The 24655-nt window shown below is 48.7% G+C and overlaps 1 pseudogene; it reads left to right on the top strand.

Annotated features, from left to right (window-relative positions):
• LOC129061762 (methionine-R-sulfoxide reductase B1-like) overlaps nucleotides 1-23861 on the top strand; it is a 109992-nt pseudogene extending 86131 nt beyond the window's left edge.
• The last annotated feature ends 794 nt before the right edge of the window (nucleotides 23862-24655 follow it).

Here is a 24655-nt window from a genome sequence, read left to right as displayed (position 1 = left end):
CAGGGGAACAGCAGTGAGGACATATTTAATGTCATCAAACCATACACCTGGTCAAAACGGTAAGTTCACAACGATTTTGAAAATAAATAACAATCCACAATAGAGAGAGTGACGGTTATAAGGCACTGTCCAAACTGGGACACTCCGGGGGCGGGGGACAAATGTGATGGCCCCAGGTAACCCGGGTACCCCCCCCAAATATTCTGCTCCTACCTCAGAGAAAATGATCCTCCTGCCTCACTAGAAAACTTCGTCTGGCAAACAGTTGGCACAGCAACTATGGAAGAAATCACACAGATAGCAGTGCTGATAAAGAAGGATTTCTATCCCAAAGCCTCAGACTTTCAAAATGTGGCCAGTAGACTTTTGGAATAAAATTTGGAATACATTTCAGAGGTACAGCTTTATCCCAGGCATCCATTCTACTCTGAGCCACTCACCTTTGGCTCGGGGCTCAGCCGCCCATACGTGCACGAGGGACACACCTTTATCATCTCCCTCTCCCGGCCTCTTCCATCCCAACGCCATCCCTCCTGAAAGGTAGGTCTCCCCACGACGGCCCCTCATCTGCTCTGCCTTCCCTGGCCCACCGGGTGGAGGCCGTCCACTTCCAGCCTCTCGTGGTCCTTTACCTGGCGAGAGGCCAACATGAGAGGAAACCTCGATCACTGAAGGAATGCTACTGATGTGTGCCTGGCTGCCAACCCTGAAAAACCACCGCAGCTAAAATCGTGCACCAGCCGTAAGGAAAAGTACCTGGAACCTCCCCACGTGAACTCTGTGGTCGGTGCCTTGGTTTTTCCAGGATTCTGTTGGGGGCTCGGAGCCGAGGGACGGAGCGAGAACCTCACTGGCTTCCTGGCCATCGTGCGAACTGGCGCCACTCTGAGTGCCTTTCCCGTACCCGCAGTGGTCAGTCCTGCCCCGGCCCGGTCTCGGGCTCTGGCACTGGGGCCCCCCCAGCCCCAAGGTCTGCCCTCTGTGGCGCGAAGACCCGAGACAACGGGTGCCTGGCTGAAAATTTCCCCTGCTGGGGCTGCTCCGCGCAGGGTAATTTCCCCCGCGGATGGGGTTTCCTCAGGGGGCCTCGGTGCCCAGGCCTGGGCCAGGTCACCCTCACCGCACACATAGTGCAGCTTTCAGAGGTCCTCAAGGTCACCTGAATTGAATATTTCACACCCCTCCCCCAAGTTAATATCACCTCTGTTTTTCTGTACCCCCACAGTACATTGTGAGTGGGCTCTATGCTCAAAAAGTCAGTATTTTGGTCTTTTCTTGTTTGCTTGCTCATTTGTACATTTTGCAAATATTCAGCCCACCTCCTGCTGAGTGTACAGCAGGAGTCCTCTCCTGCAGGTGTGAATCGCAGGATCACCAGCTTAGCTGTAAAAGCAACACAGGCAGCACAAGCGCATCTGACTGACAGGAGAGTGGAGGCTTCAGGTGGCCTCATGAGACCAAAGGGCACCATCAGGGCAGGTGACGGCACATCTCGGGTTTTGGCCCAAAGGGGTGTACTTTGCCCGCTTCTAACACACCAGGATGGTTCAAATCAGAAGCTCAGGGAATAAGTGTTGGCGAGTATCATGGGCTGACTGGTGGCCTGGCAGGGGGATACGTGACGAGTCGTCACGATTTAGGATACCATGTAGAGGATTGGAGGTGGCGACTCCTGAGTCCAAACCGAGCTGGATCTCCTTGGCCAAAAACATGTTGCCCTGGTCTTCCTTTTGTGTCCCTGGTCTCCTGAGTTTATCTATACATTTTAAAACATGTGTGAACAAATTAAACACAAATTTAACAAAGTTTTAAACTGGTTTCCTTGAATAAGATGGCCCTGATTTCCATTTGGGCCTCATGACTTAACGTTAGATAAAAATATAGCACATAACAATTAGCAAAGCCCAGTTTGGGGGATTCTGGGCCAAAATGGAAGCCATTGAAAAAAGTCTTGCCTTGGCTCATTCAGAAGAAACAATCACGTGGCAAAGGCCTACTCTAGGGGAACGTAAATGCTAATTCCTCAAAATCTACACTGTGCAGCGCAGGTGCTGTTGGATCTCCTCACAGAAAAGAGAAGACGCACCAAGCAGAGCAAGGTGTTTGAATGCTCGAAAGCTCGGGACGTCACTCTCATACTGATGGTCGGTTGGGTCCTGTCAAAGCTCAGGCCGGGGCCTCTGAGCTGCCACTTGAGGAGATGAAGCTGTCAGGATGGGCTTCTGGCGGAATCAATGTTCTCTACAAAAGAACACTTAATAACATTTATTCATTATAAAACACACTAGGAACAATCGAAATTATCTTTCTCTAACCAGGTTACGAAAAAATGATTGAGTCAGGCCGGCATGCCTTGGCCTTCTGCCCGCATTTCTGTCCAAAGGTTTTAACAGATATTTTCTCTTGCTTGGAGATAGGCGAGCGGGGGGCAGACTGGTGCCGGTGCCTGGAGCCCGGGGTGAGGAGGAGAGTCAGGGAAGATTGCCCACACTCTTGAGGCCGCAGTCTAGCAGCTCTGGGAACAGCGAACCTCTCTGGGACCCACAGCAGCAGGGCTCCGAGGGGGCTCTGGGCTCTGGGCCCTCACACAGTTGCCCTTCCTCCTGGCGCTGGGGCAGCCTGGAGCTCCACGTGGTGTCTCACGACCTTGTCTCCTTTTCATTTCCTTCAGGAAATGGCAGCATGTCCTTCTGGGAGGGAAGAAATAAAGCCACCATCCAATCTTGTGTTCATGGGAACAGGGACTCCAGTGGCATGTCTTCCCGGTCTAGGTAAAGCAATAACTATCGTCTCGGTAAAGCAACAATTCTCGTTGACAGAGGGCCTGGTCTCCCTTGAGAGCTCCTGAAACGTCACCCCCAGGTAGCTCTTGGGAAGCAAAGTTGGCTAGGACATGGCTCCCTGCCTCCCCACTTGCAGGCCGGATGCCTCTCTTGAGAGGGCAAGTGTGCAAGACACAGAACGAGGGGACCGGCCTAGCAGGAACCCTCCCCGCAAGCTTCTTGCCCAGGTTTCCCCGCTGCCCTGCAAGCCCTGGGGCCTGGGCTGAGCCTCTGAGAACCCAGGCTTTCCTTTGCCCTAGGCTGGGGGCAGAGGACTTCTAGGGGACACGGCTCCTGGCCCACGGCCCCAAGGAGCTGGGCCACTGGTTTCTTGTGTAGATTTTTCACCACTCTGTCCTTGGTCAGTCCCGAGGTACTGGTCTAGGAGAGAAGGCAGATGCCTCAGGAGCGGGGCTCTTTGGTGCCTCAGGGTTGGGGCTCTTTGGAGCCCCAGATGCTGCCCAGAAAAAGCTTCCAAACCCAAAAGAGTGGGTGTGGCCCAGGGAAGTGTTCACAGAAGCCATCCATGTATGTGGTTCTCAAAGGTCCCGCCTAATCCTTCTCGCTGCCTGGCGCCCCCAAGCTGCAGAAGTCGGGACCTGGCACTGCCGGCTCCGTGGGCATTCATCGTGCTGTCTCCTAGGTCACTGAGGAGACCCAAGGGCTTCTCGCCCCCAAAGCAGGTGGGTCTCTGGCAGTAACACAGGCCCGAGTGTGTCCATTTGCCCTATCAAGGGCGGGCAGGGACCACGGGTGCAGAGCCGTGTGTGGTCTGAAGGGGACCCAGGCGACCCGTATCTGATTTGGAGACCTGCCATGTGTGTGCTGAGAGAGATCGGACTGGAAGAATTTGGGGGCCAGAAGTCAGGCGAAGGACTGTGCGCGACAGCTGGGCAAGGCGGGCAGGGCAGGTCATTCTGCGGGTTTTGGCCGGTGCCTGGCCCAGGGCCCCGCAGAGGCTCCACTGGGAGTGGGACCTGCCCCTCCCTCTCGCGCCCCCCACCCCCCCCCACCCCGCCTAGCATGTGCACACAGAGAGCAAGGGGACTAACAGTTCAGGAAGGGCCTCGTGCAGGGGGTCCTCAAGCTCTGCCTGGCTGCCCATCTGCTCCTGGCAGTAGGAAGCAGAGCTCGAGGCTGGGGTCCGGCAGGCTGCGTTCGCTTGATCGTTTTCGCAACTCGGGGCCACCGGCAGGAGGGGCCTGGCTTCCCTGGCCCGCAAAAGCCGGGCTTCCTGGCGAGGGGGCGCCGGTGGCAGGATGTGTCTTCAGCGCAGGACTTCTGCCGGCCGGCCGCCGCCGGGAGGCGGTTATCAGAACTGAGGAGGCTACAGGGGCCAAAAAGAAGCATAATCCTGGACCCTGAGCGCAGCAGCCCGGGGTCCGGAAAGCCAGCCCGGGACGTGCCCCCTTGGAGGGGCAGACAGCCTGAGTGGTTTGGGAGTCCTCAGGGGCCCTCCTCCCCACGCTCAGGCTCAGTGGGCGCTCCCAAGACTCACCCCCCTAGGGCCACGGGCTGCCGAATTTTGGCGCACCGTTCTGGAGCCGCTTGGCCCAGCTGGGCTCACAGAGGAGGTGGGTCGCGGATACCCCACCGTCTGGCCCCTCGGGCCTCTTCTTGCTGCTCCCAGGGATGGGAAACGGGAGGAGTCCTGGCTGTCCTGGGCCCTGCTGATAAGGGCGGGGAGGATGGTGTGGGGGTCCCCCGACGCCTCCAGGAGGCCCCTCCAGACAGCCCTCTCCCTCTCCTCCAGGCGCAACTGCCTCCCACAGCCCCGGAGGCCCACGGCTGCCCGCAGGGGGGCTGCAGGAACAGGGCCCTGACCCCGCGACACTGCGGGCCAGCTGCAGGCCCGCTCAGCTGCGGAGCTCAGCTGCCGCCCTGTGTGCGCCCAGGACCGCAGTCACCGGGGCGCTTGGCCCCGGCGGGTTCCCGACCTCCCCCAGCCTCCAGGCCCCGGGGCCGCGCGGCAGGGCTTCCCCTCTCTTCCCACTGCCACAGGGCCCCCGCCCCACCTCCCGCCCAGACAGCCTTTGCTCTGCAGAGGGGCCCCTGGTCCCTCGCTCCCAGGGAGGCTGGTTTGGGGCGTGGGGTAGGGGCCGGGCACAGGGTACCATCGCTCCTCCATCAGTCCCCAGGAGGGTCACGCGCCCGCTGACTTGGGCTGGAATGTCACCCGAATGTCTATGAACTCACTGTGGAAATGGCACAGGGTGGGAAAGGTTTCTGGATTTCTGGGGGCCCACCCGGATTACCTGTAGCCGCTTCCCACCACAATCAGCTCTTGGCGCCCAGCAGGAATCTGACACTCGAATCTTCGAGGGGTGCCCTGTGGTGGGGGCTCCTGGGTCCGGGGCCCGTCTGCAGGACGGCCCGAGGGAGGGGCGACGGTGGGAAGTGGTGACCCAGCAGGAGGTCGGGGACGGAAGATGAATCCTGGGCCCTGGGGGTTTTTGGTCCAAATAGGACGAGGTGGAGGTCTTGGATGGAGAGTACACTGGTGAACACTGTTGCAGACCATTTCTGCAATGCTGAGGGGAGGGGGGGAAGGGGGATCGGCAGGGTAGGGGGTCCGGAGGAAGCCAGGGGACCTGCGGACGCTGCTGGCCCTGCGGGCCGCCAGGAGAGGACGAGGCCCGCTGCTGCCAGATGGGAATTTAGATGGGCGAGGTGGGGGGCCAGGGGGAGGGACAGGCCAATATCCAGAAGGAGGGGACTGTGGAGGGCGAGGGGAGAAGGACATAGGTGAGAAGGTAGAGGCAGAGGAAGGAGGGGTGGGAGAACGTGGTCTGGGGAGGGGGGCAAAGGAGACTCGCTTCTTCATCGCTGCCAACGCAGAGAACCAGACTCACTGCCAACGCAGAGGATGAGAGTCTGACCCAAGTGAGGGCCCTGTTCTAGAATCTGAGTTGTCTGCCTCTGTTCCTTCAGAGTTTGTCTTTGTGACCTCAGAAGCAGGGAATTCTAGAGCTCTAGGCTTCCCAGGACAATGGTGGCAGTCACTGTGCACTGGACCCCACACTCAGGGCACCTGACACGGAAAGGAGCCAATCCACACCCCCGACCCCCGACATGTGACTGAATGATTTTTCTAGAACTTCCATGAGCGTGACAACTGGGGCTAAGGAACCTGGGGGTCTGGAGTCCTAGTGGACTCGCCTCCCCAATCCAGCGACCCCTTGTCTTCTCCAGGTGCTGCTTTGTCCCCAAGCAAATGCCCCAGAAAGCCTGAACCCCATCGAGCCACCCAGAGCGGCTGTCCAGTCCTGTCACACCTCCTCCCTCCTGTCCGTTCCATCTGATGCCACCGCCCCCCACGTGCCCCAGGGCTCCATCCCAGCCACTCTCGGGATCATTCCATCGTCTGCCATCCGTGACTCCGCCAGCTCTTCACTGCCCTGCCCTCCCCGCCTCACGCGCCCTTATTATGGAGGCTCCCTTGCCAACATCCCAAGATGCCAGCGGGTCCTGGGGAAGGGGCGCTGTGCCGGCCAATCACAGCCCCGTGGCGCCAGGGCCGTGGGGAGAGCGTGACAGAGCCCCGCGCAGGACATGGGGACGGGAAAGCGAGAAGGGCCGCTCCCTCCCCCTGGCCAGCTGCAGGGTGGGGCCGTGCGCTGAGCTCCCCAGAGAGCCCACTGGCCCAGCCTGGCGGGGGCGCTCCGGGCTGACCCCTGCACACCTGGCGGCGCTGGGGAACCATGAGAGACCTCATCCGGGCAGTGCTGGGTCTCGGGGGATGGGGCGCGGGGTTCTGCCTCAGGAGACAGGGAAAGGTCCCTGAGCCTGTGAGGGGGGAGGAAGCAGGTCAGGGTCCAAGCAGAGAGGGCTGTGGCTGGGTCGGCACGGCCCGCGGGGCTGCCGGCCCAGGCCTGGTCAGGCTAGGCTCTCTCACGTGTGTTGCATGTTGATTCTAGCGGGCCAAAGAGGACCGGCCCTGGCCCTGTGCCCCTCGCTTCGTAGCCCCACCTGCCACACTTGTGTGATCCTGGGGAAAGGAGACAAGACTCCTGAGAGTTAAGTGACACTACGTGCCCTCAAAGCAACATTAAACCCTCAAGAAAATGAAGACGCTATGGGCCCATCACAGCTGAGTTTAACAACTGAGAAGTGGGCCCTCAATGGTGTGGCTCAGTGGTTGAACACCTGCCGGGAAACTAGAAGGTCACAGGTTCGACTCCCAGCCAGGGCACATGACTGGGTTGTGGGCCAGGTTCCCAGCTGGGGGTGTATGAGAGGCAACTGATCCATCTTTCCCTCTCTTTCTCCCTCCTTTCCCTCTCTCTAAAAATAAATAAAATAAAATGGACTGAGGTATGTATCACACTCGGCCTAGAATGGAGACATCATCTCAACCAGAGGTGCTGGCTGCCTGGTGACAAAGGCAGACGTCCAAACAGAAAACGAAGCCCCCATATCCTCCCCCGAGAACCAGAATTGCCACCGTGCTGCTGCAGTCTCCTCCTTCTGCCACAAGCCAGAAAACTCAGGGACATTTCCTCATGAAACATTGTCCCACTCTGCGTCACCTACCAGGAAGGGTGTGGGTTCCCCTGGGGCACAGACAGAGCCATATTCTGCTGAGGGGCTGCTAGGGGGTGCAGGTGGCCCTGCCGGGGCTGATTACATGCCACAGATCCCGGGCCTGGTGCTTCCCTCTCACGACAGAGCAGCTGGCCCCTCAGGGCGTCCAGGGCTCGGCCAGTCCTGCCAATGTCACTTGCTGAATCTCACCCCGCTGCCGCCACCATGGGTCAGAGCCACGGCCCGCTCTTGCGGGATTCCCCGCACTGACCACCGGAGCTCCCAGTGGGTCGGCCCCCAGTCTTGCTCCTCTGTTCCTGTACCGAAGTCCTTTCAGAGCCTCTGTGCATTCACTCAGCACGGGCCAAAGTCCTCAACGGGCAGGTGAGGCTCTTGGCCTGGCTGTCACTTCTGCAGCAGCCTCGCTCCTCAGTCTCCTCACTCCACGCTCTGGCCACACTGACGGGGACTCTGAGGGGCTCTGTGGCTAAGCCCACTGATTTGGAACGTACTGCACTCTTCCCACCCCAGGCCTTCGCCTCACTAAATTCCACTCAGCCTTGAAGTATAACTTCCTCCACTGTGGGAAAAAGGCATCAAAAGGAAACAGTTCCTTTGATGAGATGGTTGATTTCAAAGTCACCCTTCTCGTTACAGGGCCACTGGGTTGGTTGTCACAATGAATGCTGGCTCGGTGGATGTGTCCTCACCTTACGGTGCAGTCTGTGTCCAACAGCTGATCTTCGCTCCCTGCTCGTCCCTGCTGAGCCGCTTATTACAGTTCATCTGAACATCTATGGACCCTGCACCACACACGCGCCATGCCGGGCACTTCACACACTCTTTCATTTTTGTAATAACCTGGTTGGCACAGAGTAGGAGGGATCACAGTACCTGATATCAAACTATATTACAAGGCCACTGTAATCAAAACAGTCTGGACTGGCATAAGGACAGAAACATGGATCAAGGGATCTGAATAGAGAGGGCAGAAATAAACCCATGTCCCTATAGTCAATTAATAGTCAACAAAGGGGGAAAAAGCATAAAATGGAGTGAAAATAGCCTCTTCAACAAATGGTGTTGGGAGAGCTGGAGAGATACATGCAAAATATTGAAATTCAATCACCAACTTACATCATACACAAAAATAAACTCAAGATGGACAAAAGACTTAAATATAAGTCACAATACCATAAAAGTCCTAGAGGAGTACATAGGCAGGAAACTCTCAGATATTCCTCACAGCAATATTTTCACCGATATGTCTCCTAAAGCAAGGAACATAAAGGAAAGAATAAATATGTGGGACCTCATCAAAATAAGAAGCTTCTGCACTGCTAAAGAAAACATCAGCAAAATGAAAAGGGAACCAACCGTATGGGAAAATATATTTGCCAATGATACCTTACCAAGGGTTTGATCTCCAAAATATATAAAGAACTCACACAACTCCACTCCAGGAAGATAAACCACTCAATTAAAAAATGGGCAAAGGACCTGAACAGACACTTCTCCAAGGAGGATATACACAGCGCTCAGAGACATATGAAAGGATGCTCACCATCACTAGCCATCAGAGAGATGTAAATTAAAACCACAATGAGATACCACTTCACGCAGGTCAGAATGGCCACCATAAACAAATCAACAAACAACAAGCGCTGGTGAGGCTGTGGAGAATAGGGAACCCTAGCACACTGTTGGTGGGAATGCAGACTAGAACAGCCACTGTGGAAAACAGTTTGGAATTTCCTCAAAAAGCTAAAAATGGAACTGTCTTTTGACTCAGCTATTTCATGGCTGGGATTATACCCTAAGATTCCCAAAACACCAGTTCAAAAGAACCTGTGCACCCCAATGTTCATAGAGGAAGATTTACAATAGGCAAGTGCTGGAAACAATTAAGTGCCCATCAATAAATGAGTGGCTCAAAAAACTATGGTACCTTTACACAATGGAATACTACACAGCAGAAAGAGTGAGCTACGACCCTTTGCGACAGCATGGATGGAACTAGGGAGCATTATGCTAAGTGAAATAAGCCAAGGGGTGAAAGACAAATACCATATGATCTCACTTATAAGCGGAACCTAATCAACAAAACAAACAAGCAAGAAATATATAACCAGCAACATTGAAAGAAAAAAACCAACCAACAATAAGGAGAGGGAAGAAGAGAGAGGGGTAATTGGGAAAAGAAGGGGAAGGGACAAACCAAGGAACATGTATAAAGGACCCGTGGAGAAAGCCTATGTAGGGAAGGATGGAGTGTGGAAGGTGGGGTGGGTGGGGCAGGGGAAAGCAGTGGTGGGAAAATGGAAACAAACGTATTTGAACAATAAAAAGATATAAATATCCTATTGATTGTGATGGCTTGATCGTCAGCTATTTCTTCAAGGCACAATATGATCTGGGGTAAGATTAGCTTATTATAATAATAGTAGACAACATTTGTAGGTCAAACGTCTTGCTAATTTGATACAAAAACATCTTTTGGCTGACTTTTTAATCAGGTTTGATTGAACTGTCTTCATGTTTTCTTCATGGTGGTGACTGATGGTGGGGTTGGGGGGTGGGAGGTAGCGCTGCCACGTCCATGGGGTCCACTGCGCTTGCACAATCTTCAACTGGTGGTGTCTTCGCAGAACGTCCATTAAGACAGGGAAACTAATCACAAATCTATCTAAGTAGGCACATGTGTTGTATTCATTTCTTCTGGCTGCCCTAACAAAGTACCACAAACTAGATGGCTTAAAGCAACAGAAATTACTTCTCTCACAGTTCTGGAGGCTGAAAGTCTGAGATCAAGGTGTCAGAGGGCCATGCTCCCTCTGCTACCTGTAGGAGAGAACCCTTCCTTACTTCTAGCTGCTAGTGTTCACTGGCAGTCCATAGCATTACCTGGCTTGTTGATGCTTCATTCCAATATGTGCCTCATCACCATACAGCTGTCTTTTTTCTGTGTGTCTCTGTCTCTGTGTGTCTTCTCTTTCTTTATAAGGATACCAGCCATATTACGTGTCTCATCCTAATTTGGTATGACACAACATAACTTAACTGATTGCATCTACAATGATCCTATTTCCAAATAGGTCACATTCTGAGGTACTGGGAGTTAGGCCTTTAACATACCTTTTCATGAAACATAATTTAACCCATAACAACATGCATAAATATGCTGAAAAATATAACAGGAAAGGCAGATTCGTCCATGCTATAGAAGCTTCACCCTCGTCTTAGACATGGGACCTGCTATACGTGACATATGATCTTCTGATGCATAGAGCAAGTAAGGAGGTCATATCAGTCCATATATTAATTTTTTAATGCAGGAAATAGAAACCCTGTAAAAGAATCTGAGAAGGAGCAGCCAAAGAAAGAAAGAAAAGAAAAGGGACAGGAGTGTGACCTCACTTAGTTAAGGGAGATAAATCTTTCAAGAAAAAAAATTCCAAAATGACTTAGAAATCAGATGACATGAAATGGTATTAAATTGAACTGCATGAGAATTTTGAGAGGGTAAAAAGGGAGACATAAAAAGAACACTTGTATCAATTATCATATATATTTCTATCTTAAGGGCATATTTACAAGGAAAGCCTGTAGAAAGATATTATGTTGAAAGAAATTGAGAGCCTTATTACTACTCATCATTATTATTAGTACTATTTTTCATTTACCATATGGAAGACAGCATAGTGTACTGGTTTAAGTATGGAGCCAGGGTCCCTAGTTCAAATCCCACCTCTGCCACTTACTGCATGTATAACTTTGGATTACATAATCTTTTGTGCCTCAGATTACTCATCTGTAAAATCTGTTATAGTAGCACTACTTCATAGAGCTATTTTGCAAATAAATATATGTTAAGTGTTTAAAACCATGCCTGGTCCATAATAAAAGCTGTGTAAGGAAGGATTAGTAGCTATTGCAACGATAACAACAATGTCCATTTATTGAACTTCTCTAATGAACTGACACTCCATTAGGCATTTTATTCACTTTCTCTTTTCCTCAATGCAAAATGGCACAGTAAGAGAATGGATTGATAAATCAGCGTGTCCTCAAATTCAAGCCTTGTCACCTCCCAGCAAGTCACTGTGGACAAGTCAACTTAAAACTTCCAAGCTTCCATTTTCTTATAGGCCTATCAATTATCCATGTAATCCATCTAGATAGCACCTGGTGAAGTCAATATTCAATTAATGCAAGCTCTTATGATTCACGACTTAAGGGAGGAAGGATAATAACATCCATACTGGTCCAGGCTCTCACAGCTGATGTGGACTTGCACCTGGCCAAAAAGTCAGTTATATGGACACCTTGGGCTATGGTAGGCACAGTTTAAATCTATTTGTCATTCAAAGGTTCATACTTCATGATGTTGCACCAATCATTGATTGACAGGGGCTTCTCAAAGCAGAAGAATGTATAAATGTAAGCACCCAGCCTTTCACCAAGACAGCAGTAGTCACACTGTCTTTCTTAAACTGAAGTGCTGGCCTGCCTTGGAAGTGGGAAAACAAAAATTTAAATTACCAGAGTAGAGAGAACTTTCAATTTTGACCCAGTCTTGAAACCAACTAAGGTATGACCTTGGTCAAAGGGTCATCATGGCCCCTTTGAGTTCAGAAATTCTACAGTTTTATGAATTTGTGATCCAGGTGGGCATATAAGACCAAGATACATAAGGTAACTAGCAAACAGTTTGAGGCCATTCATGACTCAAAGATAAAGGCTTTATGGAGGTTAATTAAGGAGGCTTTTAATTGATGATTTAGACTGTAATTTCTAAAATGTCCACTCATAGAATCCTGGGGCTCCTTTTTAAAAGTACAGATTTCTAGGCCCCATCCTAGATCAGCTGAATCACAATATCCAGAGAATGTACTTTTTACAAACATATTTGATTCTTAATCAATGGGATCAACCCCTGGACATTTAGATTTAAATCAGGTGTTGGCTCAGTGGGTGGCACTTTTTAAAAGCTATACAGGTTGTTCTGATGTAACCAGAAAAATCACTAAGTTAGATCATTGAATTTTGAGGAAAAATTTTAAAGTAAAGGATCATAACAGCAGCATTATTCACAATAGCCAAAATATGGAAGTAGCCCAAATGTCGACTGACAGATGACAAAATGTAGTATATACATACAACAGAATAGTATTAAGCCTTAAGAAGAAAGGAATTCTGACATATGCTGCATGGATGAACCTTGAAGACATTATGTTAAGAAAAATAAACCAGGCACAAAAAGACAGATACTGTATAATTCCATTTACCTCAAGTAGTCAAGCTCATAGAAACAGAAAGTAAAATGATGATTACCAGGGGCCCGTAGGTAAAGAGTAAGGAGTTGCTGTTTGATGGGTATAGAGTTTCAGTTTTGCAAGATGAAAAAGTTCTTAACATGGACTGCACAACATGTGAATATACTTAATACTATTGAACTGCGCACTCAAACGTTGTTAAGATGGTAAATTTTATGTTACGTCTATTTTACCACAATTTTAAAAACATTTTAAAGGGTGGTATGGTAGATACACACCTTACTTGGCACTGCCCTCACCCCCACCTTGGCAGACATTGTTAATTGAGTATCACATGCTCCCACACAGCCCCCAATACAGGTGAGAACCGTGTTGAGAAGAGATAGGGAGAAAGGAAAATGATTAAGGTTATGCCTCTGTGTGTTTGGAGTGAGAGTGGGAGAGAAATGAAGGATATTATCCACCAGGGATGGGAGGGAGTACTAGGAAGAAAAAAAAGACACAATAGATAAAATCCCCTCAAACACACTGTGCTATACCCTTTAAAGTACTGCCCACTGAGCAGAAGGCCACATACTCCTTTTCCGTTGCCATAGCGCTATGTAGCCTTACTGGGGGCTGATGGACCACAGAGGCCTATTGGCAAGCACCCTAGTGATGACGGCCAAGGACTATCTTCCCTGTACCACTTGGAGGAGCACCCCTTGGCCCTCGAATCCCTCTCCAGGCCACAACTTTACAAGACTCCCATGGCTCAGATGGCACACTGTCCCTGAGGGGTCCAATGCACCAGCAGGGCTGAGAGCTATTGGAGGCAGACCCACTTCACAAACAGAAAGGTGTTAGTAGAGACTTTTTTGCCACATTCCATGTGACACTTGTCTAGACTAGGTTACCACCTTCGAGGGGTCGACTTTTTGAAAAAAAGACCAGCCAACACCTTTAAATGATTCACATCCTTTGGAGGCATTCTCTCTCCTTTCCTGCTCACAATCCCTTTATTTCTCAAACCCATCGGAGACAAATGTGGTATTATTCCCTTCAATAGCTGGGTTCCCATCTTGGCCTAGCAAAGCGAAAAATCTATGAGGAAAGAAGCATGCACTTCAAACTCAGGGCGTGGGAAGTGTACCTGCTTGGAGGGGGGCAGGTTGTTTCCACAATAATCAGCACTACAAAGGCAAATCAATGCTTGATGATTTGCTCCCTGCTTTTGCACTAATTAGTGCACAGAAGGGAGGAAAAGGGGGATGAGATGAAGTGGCAGCCACCAGCTGTGAAGATTTGTTATTTAATTAACAACACGATGAGACGGGGAAAACAATGGTCCAGTCTGATCTGTCTCCGGGTGGGTGCCCGGGCAGGTCCCCGACTGCCCAGGGAGTTGGGAGGATGCTGGAGAGGACACTGAGTGCCTCCCCTGGGGCTAGCGCTCCAGCCCAACACCAAGGTGTCAGCCCTGGAGCCCTAAACTCAACTTCATCTGGTCACCAAGAAGCAGCTCCCACCCTAACCCAGAAACCTACCTGAGGCACCTTGGATCAAAAATAGCCTGGGAGGATTTCTCTGTCATGGCCACAATCACTTTGCTACCTTGAGCCACTGCCAAAAAGCTTTCCTATGGCATCCTGACTGTATTTTATGTCAGCTTTAAGTGTAGGTTTATGAGAGTGGATAAAGGGGTTAGTGAGCAGGAGAACACAGGGGAAATACGGAGCGGAGTTCAGAATCTAGTGATAAAGAATAATGGAGCTGGATCATTAGTGAAATAACTCTACTTTTAAAAAGGGGTTTGCAAGTCTGGGCAGCTGTTAAGTGCACACAAAAATAACTTTATGTGCTTGCTTTAAACCTCCTCATTTTTCCAGCACCCAATGAAGCCATTTTGCCCATATACCTGTTTCTGGAGATGGTGAAGGCACTTGATCTACTTGCTGTCTTCACAGTGCCTGGGAACGGCTGGAGCCATCTGGGCAAAGGCTTTGATGCCAAGTCCCCAAGCAGAGCCAGAGGCTAGAGGCCCTACTGTGGCCTCCTGTGCTCCCTGGAAATTGCCCTTTCAAATGCAGGCAGCTCCCCTAGGCACTGGGGGAAGGATGCAACTTTGGGATTACTGGGGTTCTGTAGCTGGAAGGCAACCAAGACAGCATATGACCCAGGAGCCTTGCTTTGGAGACGATTAAACAGCTGGAAGGTACAAGGACAGCAGAGATGACAAATAGTCAGAAGCAGAGCCAGACAAGAACCCAGGGCTGCGAAGCCCAGCCTGCACTTACTCTGTTGTCCCTTGCAGTAAGGCAGTCTGATTCTGCTCCAGTCACTACTGGTCACTGGGGAATGTCCCCATGTGCCAGCAACCGTGGAGGGGAGGATAAAGAGCTAGAAATCATTTATTACTGAGGCCCTGCTCTGTGCCAGAGATGGAGCTTAGTTGTGGGCCACAGCAGAATGGTGACCCAAAAGTGCGCCTGTGATTGTTATGCCATGAGAAGTGGACACTGGAGCCCACAAAAAGGAGAAGCAGCTGCCGTGATGAACTAGAAAGGCCTCTCTGCACAAGCGAGGTTTGAGTCAAGCCACATGTCCCTCCCCAGAGCAACACCCATTCCCTTGATCTTCCCTGTCCCTCTTGTTCCTGCTCCTAGGAATTCAGCACCTTTATATTTCTCCTTATACTTGCTCAGCACCCAAAGGTCTTCCCTCCTCAGGAATGCTTTCTGGTCCCTCCTCACCATCCTTCTAAGCTAGCTTCCCATCTTATTGGGAGGAGGAAAATGTTCTAAAAATGGATGGCAATAGTTGTACAACTCAACAAATTTACTAAAAAATCATTGAATTGTACACTTAAAATGGGTGAAGTGTATAATATATAAATTGCACCTCAATAAAGTTGTTTTTTTAATTCCCAACATTCTTTATGTTATAGCATACAGAAAAAAATGATAGCATTTGTCTCACACTCTGAAGTAAACTGAAGGAAATTTAGAGTTTAGTGGGAAAAAAAATTATTATACTTTATCTACAGGGGATACATTGAAAGCCCCCCAGGGGATGCCTGAATCCAAAGATAGTTCCTAGCGAGTGGGTAACATATACAGACCTGTGAGGAACGCTGGGCAGATGCATGGTTCATGCAGCTAGCAGGACAGAGCAGGAGAGCGAAAGGTTTCATCATGCTACTCAGAACAGCACACGATTTAAAACTTATGAATTGTTTATTTCTGGAATTTTCCATTTAATATTTTCAGACCATGGTTGACTGTGTTTAACTGAAATCATGGAAAGCAAAACCATAGATAAGAAGAAATTACCATATAAGAAAAAATAAAATATAAAACTTTTAGGAAGGTATTCAATAGTGAATTTATATACACTTTCCAAATAAAACGCCTCTAAATATTTAAGTGAGACACTCAAACTTGTGTCTGTTGACATACTTTTGTAACCTCTCCCCATTCTCTTGGGGAAACACAGTTTGGAAACAGCTGCATACAACAGTGTCCAGAACAGCACTTGTTAGTGACACTCTCTTCAAACTCCTGATGACCTCCATCAACAAGCAACTTTGTTCTCACAAGACTATGTAAATGTTTAGGTCAATTTTACAACATTCAAAAAATCTACATTTATATTATATTGGAATAATCAAAGAACTGTTTCCTTCATTGGCAAATAAATAATACTGACATTTTTGTGGCAATATAAATAGATTTCAAAATCAATCAAATTTTTCATGCCAAGTATTTCAAAACGATGATGATATATTTATTTGCAAAATGTGACAGAATTGTTAGAACAATCAGCTTACAGCAGGCTTGGATGCCACTAAAAGTGTATAGAAGCTGCGAACATATTTGTCCAGCATATGGGAAGACACTTGGAGTTCGGTCCACCAGGACACCCTGACTGGTCAACACCTTGCATGGCACACCCTGCCCCCTGAGACATTAACTTCTCCAGCTGCAAACTGGGCCCCTGGGCACCTGGAACACCAGCTGCTCCGGCTGCTTCCGTGGCCCCTGTCCTCAGTGGGCAGTAGTGGTCTCTGCACCTGGCTGCCCAAGTGCATGTCCAGGGGACGAGGCAAGTGGCAGCAGAGCTTATACCAGGATGTGGGCCACATCAGCACACTCTCCCCAATTCATTCAGGCACCCTCTAAGTGACATCTGAGGCTCAGCCAACCAACCTAAGGGATGAGGGATCCTGATCTGAGGCCACAAGCTGTGGGCATTTTCAAAGAGGCTTTGGCAATTTTGCAGCCTTGGGGGTCACTCCTTCGAGAGAAAGTGTGCTCAGGGTAAGAGAAGCATAAGGTTAAAAACACAAACTTGGGAGGAGGAAATCTATATTTAAGAAGTAGGTGGACAAGATTAGAGAGGGCAGAAAAACCAAATACTGAGAAATCACAGAAGTTAAAGGAAGGGAGTAACTAACCAAGACAGAATAAAGTCTGAGTGCTACTAGGAGGAAGGGAAGTGAGGGCTGTGGGAAGTGGTGGAGAAGCGACCACGGGCGCCTGAGAAGACAGGTGTACAAGGTCGGGGGCTGTGGGTTGTCACTGAAAAAAAATAATTCATGTCCGCTGTAAAAGGTAGAAAGAAAGACTATTTAAGAGGATCCATGGCAATAAGGGCACTGTAAGGAAGAGAGATTGGGCTTTATGCCCAATACAACAAGAGTAAGGGGGGATTTATAGTCAAGGAGCAGGGCTGGGGTCAGTGGATGGAAGATTACCAAGAGGAGGCATCAGGGATGAGGGGGATTCTGGCTAAACTGATCTAACAGGATTCTTGCTGAAGACAGCCCAGAGTGATAAGAGTGGGGGATAAGGAATTTGATCAGATTCCAAGGAGGGAGAAATTTTGTTAAGCTGATTCAGCAGGATTCTTGCTATAAAACTGGATTAAGCAGGTTGAGAACTGAGACCAAGGTGACAGTTTAGTGCAGAGGAGGGTGCAGAGGAGCCTGACTCAGGTTTGGTCAAGGAGGTCTGTGTCACAGCAGGCTGGTCGCTTCAGGAAGTCACATGACCATTGGAGGCATTGAGTTTTGATTTACTGGCCCATGGGAAGGAGATGATAAGGGGCACCCCTGGAGGTGCTGGGGAGAGTGGGGCTCTTTGACAGAGCCAGGACCAAGGAGGACATGAGGTCAGGAACCCTGAAAGAAAGGCCTTCCTGAGAAGGAAGGAGTTCCTGTGCTTCTGATTTGGGAGCAAAGGTTTTCTTATTGGGATGACAAGGAGGAGATTCAAGGAGCCAAAAGCCAACTAGTCAGTTGGTGCAACAGATGGGGACAGCTGGCCCTTGGCAATGTTCCTTCATTATTCATGAGCCAGCATTTTCTGGACAGCTGCTGTGTGTGAGGTCTTGGACAACTGAGACATGGGCCTTTCCGGTTAGGAACTCAGCATCCAGGAGGGACAAGTGAGTTATCAGACCATCACAGAGTGAGCAGAAATGACCAGGAGATGGCAGGCCACTGTGGGAAGCCACTGAAGGAGCCCCTAACTTCCCTTAGAGGGTTGAGAGAGGCTGCCTTAAAAAGAGTGCATCTCAGCCAAGACTCAAAGAAGAGGATGAGTTAGACTAGAAGCGGAAAACTATTCCAGGAAACTGCCCAGTCTCCTTCTAGTCTATCTCTTCTTCTTCTTCCCAGTTTGGATGGAAACACAGCATAGAAAGGTGGAAGGTGATGACTAGAGAAACAAGGCAGGTGCCAGATTACGAAAGACACTGTACTCTGAGTTAAGGGTTCTGCAGTCTACCTAACATTTTCCCAGGCTTTGGAATAAAAGATTGATCTAAAAGAGAGAGCCTTTCCCTGTTCTCCTAGGCTCCTAGGGCACAGAGAGCCCCTGATCCACAGAGAAAAATAAGGAGTATTGGGCCATTCAGATAATCTGGCGTTTAGATCAGATGGACAAAGTAAAGTGCCCCGAAGATCAAAGCCTTTACAAACAACTTTAATTGGGTTTAGTCATCTCATTTCTTTCCTTTCTTTGCAGAGATTATAAAGAATGCATATAAGCCATGACTAACTTTTCCTTACACACCATTTTTGTGTCTTATTTCTCCACTCCAAAATCTGAGGCTCCTCGCTCCTTCCCATCAAGACTGAGTTTCCCTATTTGGGTTTTAAGATCTCCCATTAATTAACCAACTCACCATTTTTTTTTTCCTTCTAACTAAAATGGATCTCCCTATCAGCTTTCTCAACATTAACATTTAATTGCCTTAGAAACCAGAGACGCTGCAGTGAGAGTTCACATGTTGTTTGAGAGAATTTCATAGGCTAAGAAATCAAAATGCGAGGAGAGCGGGGCTGCTCAGGATTTCAGGTCAGGGAGAGAGCTGTAAGGAGCCCTTCCTTGCTGGGCACCTTTGGAAACAGCTGTACCGCTGGTGGCTGATAAAGGAAATGATGTCAAAGGAATAAGGAAGAATTCTTGATTGTGAATGTGAAAATGGAGCAACACATACTAGCCTAGAAGCCTTTAGCAGTTTGGATAACCCACCTGAGCCTCAGTTTCCAATGTGTACAAACTGATGACCACAGGAACATTGTAGGGCAATTATAAGTTAATTGTAAGTTAATTGAGGCAGTATACATAAAGTACTCAAGGAACACAACACATGCCTAGCAATTAGCTCTCAATAAACTGTAGTTATTAGTGCTCATTATAATAATATTCTGAAAAACAATATGGATAGAGTGGCAATGAGGTATCTGTCTCAGGACTCCTGTTGCTCTTCCACCCACCAGCTATGTGACCGCAAAGTACTTCAACCTCTCTGTTCCTCATTTTCTTTACCCATAAAATGAGAATAATAGTACCTACCGCAGATGTCACGGTGAAGAATGTTATTATTAGTGTCAGCATTAGATCTGAAAGGAGGAGGGGAACTGAGGCCTGGGACAAGGCAAGGAAGGGGAGAGCTGTGCACCCTTCCCTAGGCTTGAAGAGCAGCTGCCTGTCCTCAACTCTCAGTGATGTGGGCGCATAGACAGACAGTGGAACAGAATACAAGGACCAGAAATATGATACCCTCTCAAATCAGTGGAAAAAAGTGGACCGTTCAGTAAATGGAGCTGAGCCCACTGAGCAGCCATCTGGAGAAGCTGGCTCGACCCTCCATCCTCTTTAGTGAGAAGTGAAGAATTGGACAGATGGGGAACAGAGAGGGATCAGACTCCTACACTCCACACTTCTGTAATTTTTGAAGTTAGAAGTACTCAAACATTACCCACTTTAAAAAAGTTAAAGAGAAAAAGAGAGAGAAATTAATAGTTCTCCTGAAGTGATGAAAGATGGATTATCCAGGAACAGAGCCTGAAATACCACAGGCGAGAGACATGCGTACTCCATCCTTCCAGTAGACTACAGAGCACAGGACACTCAGGGCCGGCCTGGGAAAGGGCTCTAGTCATGGCTTATATGCACTCTGCATAATCTATGCAAAGAAAAGAAAGAAACAGGACAACTACACCTAATTAACCTGCCTGTCTTTGAACACTGGGCCAGGACTTCAATGAAATTAAGATCTCTCTGGGAAGGGACTACAGTGTATGTGCCTGTGTTCCCAGAACCACTATTAAGATTGCCAGATTGGAAAAGATCAGAGCTACAGAAGGCCTAGGACTCTGGACATGTAAGTTTGACAGGAGGCACAATCACAGGGACTGGGGGTGCAGCTGTAGCTCGCAAACCCAAAGGAAGCTGGAAGAGTAACAGAGCAGAGGGAGCACAGCGGGATCTGAAAGGCAGAAGCTCTGAGCATTCCCTGAGAGAGGGCAGGAAAGCAGTGGATGCTGGAGGCATTTTCCCCAGTGCACCCTCTGCTGGGCCTGGTCTTTGAGGAGTCAGGACTACCCAAGAATCTGGAGGTTGCACATAGTGACCTCAGGAAACTGTCTCAGGCTCCATCGTCCCCGGTGGCAATTTTGGTTCAATTGACCAACCGGTAAAAGTTTCCATTACCCAGATTTGAAAGACACACAAGATGCTTTATCCCCACTGAACTAACCCAGAGGAACTGTGGGTTCCAAAGCCTTCCTCCACCCATGAGTACACTCTCAATTCCAAAGGTTGAACATAAGATCCAGGTCCAAACCAGTCAGTTTATCAAATTCCCACTCTAGCTGTAGGGACTGGACCAAGGGTGAATATATGACCCAATCAGATTTGGTGAGCTTCACTGAAACTTTAGGATAAGAGATTTTCATGCTTTCCAATAAGAGATGAAGCTGAGAAGATACAAAATCTGGGACAGTTGTAACCATCTCTTGCTACCACAAGGAATAACCTAAAAATGAATCATCATGAAAGAGAAACACCAAGCAATGGTGAGTGAGAAAGTCCATATGAGTCTCTTAACCAAGCCATGTCCAAACCAGAACCCATCAGAGCTTTTCAGCCACATAAGAATTCTCTTTGGGTTGTGTTTTCAGTTGTGAAACTAAAAAGACCCTTAACCAGCACAGGGTATCTAGCAGATGTTGATAATACCCAAAGGAAGGGGAACCAGTTCAGAAGGCAAAACAGTTGGATCAGAGCCAGGGTGAGTTCCTGAGATGGGACCTAGAAGATATAGGAGCTGGGCAGGCACACCTGGAGGGACCTCATGTCCTAGAGCCATCCCTTCACAGACAGGAGGGGCAAGCTGAGCAAAAGAGAGAGTTGAGATCTGTCACACATAAAGTAAACCAATCAGAGAGCCTGGGTTTCAAGACCTGGAATCTGGGCAGAAAGACAGGAGTTAGGTCCCAGAGCAAGGCAGAGGGAAGGTGCCCAATGTGTGACGCTGGTTAGGATTCGGGCAAGGAGAGGCAAACAAGAGCTTGGGGCTGCTGCACCCTTGGAACGGGGCCAGAAGAAGTGTGTCAGTGACTTAATTTGACAGAGATGTTATTGCTATGGAGGTTCTGCATTCCATAGGTCATTCTCTCTGAAGTCCAAGATTTTAAGGGAGGACTGGACCTCCTATGGTAGGAATTATATATCCCTATCTGTGAAGTTTGGGCATGTAGGGTAGGTGGGCAGATAAATAAGTGAAGGAACATTGTCACTGGACTTAGGGGTGTCCCCTAAGACAAGATTGAGGGCTCCTTGAGGACAAGAACTGCCTTATTCAACATCTTAGACATTAGGGCAATGTAAATCAAAACTACCATGAGATACTAACAACAACTAGGATGACTAGGATAAAAAGACAGATAATTACAAGGCGTGATAAGGATGTGGAAGATTTGGAACCCTGGCGCATTGCTGATGAGAATGTAAAATACTGCAGCCACTTTAGAAAACAGTCTGGCAGTTTGTCAAAAGCTTAAGCAGAGTTACCATATGACCCAGCAATCACTCCTAGGTATATACCCAAGAGAAATGAAAGCATGTCTACACAAAAACTTGCACCTGAATGTTTATAGCAGTTTTATTCACAATAGCCAAATAGTGAAAAGAACCCAAATGTTTATCTCCTAATGAATGAATAAACAAAATGTAATATATCTATACAATGGACCACTATAGAAGGAAATGAAGTACTAAATACATACTACAGCATGGATGAACCTTGAAAACATTCACTAAGTGAAAGAAGCCAATTACAAAAACCTCATACTATATGAAGTTATTTACATGAACTGTCCAGAACAGGCAAATCTATGGAGATGGAAAGTAGATTAGTGATTGCCTAAGGCTGGTGGCAGAAAAAGAGCAATGGGAAGTAATTGCTAGTGGATATGGGTTGGGGGGAGGGGTGAAAATGTTCTAAATTTAGATTGTGGTAATAGTTGCATAACTGTGAATATACTAAATACAATTGTTTAGATAGGTCACTTGTATGGTATGTGAATTTTACCTCAATAAAGACATTTTTTTTAAAAAAACCTGTTTTGTGCCTTTTGGAAGAAATATTATTAGTGATGCTTGGCAGAAAGTAAGATCCTACCACATTTTTGCATTTCACTCACCTCCTAAGCCCTAAGAAATATGATACAGGGCAATTCTGATTGAGCTATACATATACAGTTCAGAAGCCTGACCTGAGACCTCTTCTTCCACTTTTGGCCCCTCCCTTTCGGTCATGATTATTCTCAAACCTTCCACACTTTCTCTGTCATACAGAAACTTTTTAATGTCATAAAAAAGTATATTGCATGCTGACTTTCAAAAAGACACTGTCAAAATTGACTACACATTGAAATCACCCTACCTTCCTGTAGGCTTTGTTTCCAGAAATGTATTCTCTGTGCAGGCTTGAGCCGCTGTCCCTGGCAAGGTCCCTACCCATGGTCACATTCACCCAAATACCTAGGCTGAGCTAGGTATTCTCCTTAAGAAAGTGTGCAACAATTCTCCTTTATAATGGCATATCCCACCACCCTAACCTCACCCTCAACAACATTCTCTCTAAAGGCACATCTGAGAAACTCCTAGACCAATGCTTCTCAACCTATAATGTGCGTACAAATCTCCAGCTATCTTCTTAAGAAACAGGTTCTGATTCAGTAGATCTGGGGTGGAGCCTGATATTTTGCATTTCTAACCAACATCCAGCTGATGCTGATGCAGCTGGTCTGGTTCCTTCAAGTAGCATGGTCCTAGATGGTTCTGATGAAGATGGTTTGTGAACCACATTGAGAAACACAATTCTAATGTTTGTCTCACTGCTATAGATTTCTGTTGTATTCAGTACATCCGGGGCTTTTGTCGTGGCTTATTAATATCCCAAGGAAGAAGATGGTTGAGCCACTGCTATACTCATTCAGATAGTACTCGGGGGCCTCAGGATGTGGGAGCCTCAGGACGGGGGAGCCAGGCACAGGCAGGGAGACCACCAGTCAGTGGACTTAGGTCTGCCAGGAGCATAGCAGTGCAGTGGTCCTGTCAGCACCCTGTCATCCTGCAGCTTCTTTGGGGGCGAGATTTTCCAGAACCATTTCGATCCTGGTGCCCCCATTTGTGCCCAGTGTGGCTGCAGCCTCCTCTCCAGCCGCCCAAAGTATACACCCTCATCCCCATGGCCAGCCTTCCCAGAGTCTATCCATGCTGTCAGTGTGGCCAAGTGTCCAGGGCACCATCAGCTGGAAGCCTTAAAGTTTTCTTGAGGCAGTTTGGGCCATGAGTTCCTGAATCATAGCCTTAAGTGGGGACGGTCATGCTTCTTAATATTCAGCAGCTTGCTGAAGTTTTTCCCCAAAGGCAAAGAAACTTCTGCCCCTCAGGGGAAGTAGGTGGGCAGCCCCTCGACCAATCCAGATGGGCACTGCATGGTGGTCACACTCTAGCCACCCTAACTTGGAATTGGAACCTCAGACATTAAGGCAGGGAAGGGGGAGCAACTAAAACATCAGGAAGGCTCCCAAGGCCTTGGCTCTGCACTGGTTCTCCTTGGAAAAAGTACTGATTTTCGACCTATGGCCCGTATCCCGCTGCCAGGATGAGCCAGGAGGGGTCAACGCTCAGCTCATCTTGGCCCCAGGAAGGCAGGCTCTAGGCCTGGCTCATCAGTGAATGATGGTGTGCCCCACCTTTACTTCTCCTCAGCCCACAGCCCCCTCCCTGGCTGTCAGGACTCACCCCTGCAGGGCCCCATTCTGAGATGAACTCTGGCCTCACCAAAGCTGGTACCCATCTCCCTCAAACTATGCTAGGAGATAGAATGCAAATGGAGGCAGCCCCAGCCTGCTGCTTGCTGCAGGCTCCATCACTGCTTGATTCACTCTGGTCAGAAACCCTTCCAGGCAGCCAGGGTGTTGACAATCTGTGACCTGTGGTAGAGGAAGACAGAAGAGACAGACCTCTGGTCTCTCATTTGGGAGAGGAGAAATCCTGAACCCTAAGCTTCCAGTCAAGATGGAGGCATGGGTAGACATGCCTCACCTCATTGCACAACCATAAGAAGAAACACTAACTTCAAAATGAAAAACACCCAGAACTGCCAGGAAATCACCCAGAAAAAACACACAGAACTGTAGGGAAGTCTGACAACCAAGGATTTAAAGAAGCTATATTCACCCAAATGGGT

This window comes from Pteronotus mesoamericanus, unplaced genomic scaffold (genome assembly GCF_021234165.1).
Source record: "Pteronotus mesoamericanus isolate MK-2021 breed Mesoamerican mustached bat unplaced genomic scaffold, CSHL_Meso_final scaffold_651, whole genome shotgun sequence".
NCBI classification, from domain to species: Eukaryota; Metazoa; Chordata; class Mammalia; order Chiroptera; family Mormoopidae; genus Pteronotus; species Pteronotus mesoamericanus.
Note: the sequence above shows the minus strand (reverse complement) of the source record. Positions and strands in the feature narration are given on the sequence as shown.